General features: G+C 45.4%; 1 long non-coding RNA gene across 1 annotated transcript in view; it reads left to right on the top strand.

Annotated features, from left to right (window-relative positions):
* The window catches only part of LOC126495743 (uncharacterized), a 14,916-nt gene extending 14,547 nt beyond the window's left edge, over positions 1–369 (top strand). Inside the window, exon 3 of the long non-coding RNA XR_007590217.1 lies at positions 269–369. This is a non-coding gene — a long non-coding RNA (uncharacterized lncRNA). The remainder of the gene's footprint in view (positions 1–268) is intronic.
* Positions 370–3,039: the final 2,670 nt, after the last annotated feature.

The following is a 3,039-nucleotide window of genomic DNA, read 5'->3' as shown; positions in this document are numbered from 1 at the left end:
GGCAAGTAAATTGGTGCAATTTCTAAAGGGGGCAAGAGAGATCACTTGGTGGTTGAGTGCTTGATGCTTCTGCATCAAGTTCCCAGTACCCACTGAAGGGTCACAGCCATTTCAGTTCCTAGGATTCAGTGGCCTCTCTGGCCTGCAGGAGCACCTACATTTATGTGTACATTCCCCCACCTCCCTGTAACACCTGATTTTGTGTTAACCCCCCCCCCTTTTTAATGTGTTCTGACCATTTGTATTGAAAACATTTTTTTTGGTCTAGCTCCACCTTGACTCTTTTTAAGGGCAGAAACAATTACCTGACCCATCAGGTAAGTGCCATCAATGTCCCTTGTATAACTGGATAAAATCATTTAAATTTTTATTTTTATGGGGGCATAGAGCCTCTTGACAGTATTTGTTAAAATTTTTAATAGGACAATCACTTTAGGACTGAGCTCACATCCCCAAAATGTGACAGGCGGTCAATAAACTCAGAATAAGGTTTTGAAGGCCCTTGAAGGGTCTTAGACAGTTGTTCTCCTGTTCCTTTGTTAGGTAAAGCTTCCCACGCTTTACCGCAGCTCAGCATAAACAGCAGGATTGTAAGTGATCTGTGCTGCTAAACCAGCATACTGTCCTTTACCAGTTAATATGTCAAGGTCACTCTAGGAGGAAACCCATTACAATCCTCCTGTATTTTACCTCTCCACAATAATTCTCTCCCAAAAGACAGGCTTGGCAAAGTTGCCTTTTTTTTTTTTTTTTTACTAACTTTATTATTAGTGTAATCTCCTTTTTTAAAGTTTTTTCTCTTTTATATTTCTTTTAGTACTCTTAACTTTCTTCTCCTCAAAACTCTTAATAGAACTCACAGATTTTATATCCTGAATCTCCTCAAAGGTTTAGTTTGGATTTTTTAATTGCTCTTTTACTTTATATCATCACTGAGGAGAGCATCTCTGACTAAGCATCATAGTAAAAATATCGCTATGGGAAATTCTTCTGGCCCTCACTCTTTTAATACTTTTACCTTTACCTGCTCCCAATCAGTAATATTAAAACCTCCTGTGTGTAGAAACCAGGGACTAAACTCTCTCAAAAAAATTAGGCAATTAACTACCTTATATAAAAGAAAATTGTCTTAAGGAACTCTTGTGTTATCTTATTTTAATACCGGTGCCTTCCTTGCCTTGCTTTTCTAAAAGCACTATCAATTGGCCCTTTATCGGCCATCAATACTGAAACAGAATTACTTGCACCCATTACCAATACACCCTCATCATTTAATTTCTTACCTGCTTGCCAGCCTTCCGAGGGCGACCTCTCAGGGATCCCTACTTCCCAATCTCGCTGATGGGACTCCGACTGTAATTTCTAATCATCCCAGCTGGGCCTCCAATTGTAACACCCAATTCTACGTTACAGTTTGCATGCCACTGTAGCGTACATGAGTAGGCCAAGGGCCTGTAGATTGAAACAACACACAAAGAGACCTGGGTCATTCAAAAGGAGATCAGCGGAATGCAGAACGCCGTTTATTTAACCTTGGGGAAATCCTTATATACCTCTCTGCTGTACAGGATTTCCACCCAGGCAGGTGGGAAATTACCACACCAAAGATGGAGTCAACAATGCACTACAGCTAATCACCAGGTATGGCAGAGGGAGCACAGGAACAAACAATGTTTTAGCTGGCTGACCGGAAACTGTCCTCAAGATGAACCCCAAGAACAAGGTAGACTGGGCCCTACACCTCCCACCCAAACAAAAACAAAAAAATTCAAAACAACAAAACTCCACACCATCTTGTATTGGTTCTTCCCTGGTGGGGTCTGTCAGGTTTTTGCTTCACCCTTTGTCTTAGTCAGGATTATTATTGCTGCTATGAAACACCATAACCAAAAAAAAAAAAAAAAAAAAAAGTAAGTTGGGAAGGAAATGGTTCATTTTGCCTACACATCTATAGCGCTGTTCATCATTGTAGGAAGTCAGGACGGGAACACAAACAGTGCAGGAACCTGGAAGCAGGAGCTGATGCAAAGGCCATAGAAGGGTGCTGCATACTGGCTTGCTTCCACTGTGATGATTCTGGTTTCTGTCAAGTTGACATAAAACCAGCCAGTATACCCCTAGTAAAGCTTGGCTGCCTGAATGCTGAGATCTTGCTTTCCCCACCTTCTTATTCTTTAAATCAGCAGAAGAAAAAAGATTCATTCCTGTAACTGTCTAGCCTGTCCCAGCATAGACCAGCAAGACCCAACTACATCACATCCTCACCCATGGCCCCTCTTTTCCCACCACTCTACAGTCCCTCCCTTGTCCCCTTTTCCTCACCTCCTAGGCCCAGCACTTCAGTCTCTCATGGAAGAACAGAACCCCCTCCTCTGGGAGACCCTCTGGCCCCATTATGCTTAACCCCCTGGATGGTCCCCGGGCTCTGGGACGTCTCCCCTTGCACTGCCCCAGCTCTACAGACACGGCCTGCTGCTCCCCTTCACCTGTACCTCACTTCCCAGCTCTGCTTTGTATCAGCACTAAATGATCTCTGCCACCTTTGTCTGTTCTCCTTTGCTCCTTGTCTGCCCTTCAGATGCTCTGCTGCACCCTCTGATCACAGCAGAACCCCAACATGGCCCTTCTCCTGAACCAACAGCCCACAGCAGCCCAGGTCATGGGGCCACCAGCAGCTTGGGCCCAAGACTCAGGGCTCCTTCCTCCTTAAATGGTCAATTCAGGCTGAGACAGGCTGGCCTGCTGCTGGGTCTTTCTGCCCCTAGACCTCAGTGCCTCTGGGCATTCCTGGGCCCTGTTCCTCACTGCAAACCAGCAGCAGCTGCCGCCTTCTTAGCCTTTTCTCTCCAGTCACAGCTGCTCCATTGGAGCAGCCTGGGTCTCACTGGGTTTCTGGTGTGCCTTGTGGTTTTCATCTCAGGAGTGGGGAAGTCTGCATGATTCACTTGGGGTTGCACCTGGCTGAGTTGTGCAGGCTGGCCTCACACTCTCCATGAGATTCTCCTGCTCCCCAAATGCTGGGATGACATGTGTGCTACC

This window comes from Alexandromys fortis, unplaced genomic scaffold (genome assembly GCF_014885135.2).
Source record: "Alexandromys fortis isolate MF-2015 unplaced genomic scaffold, M_Fortis_MF-2015_v1.1 scaffold_453, whole genome shotgun sequence".
Taxonomy (NCBI): Eukaryota; Metazoa; Chordata; class Mammalia; order Rodentia; family Cricetidae; genus Alexandromys; species Alexandromys fortis.
This window is presented reverse-complemented; position numbering and strand designations above follow the sequence as displayed.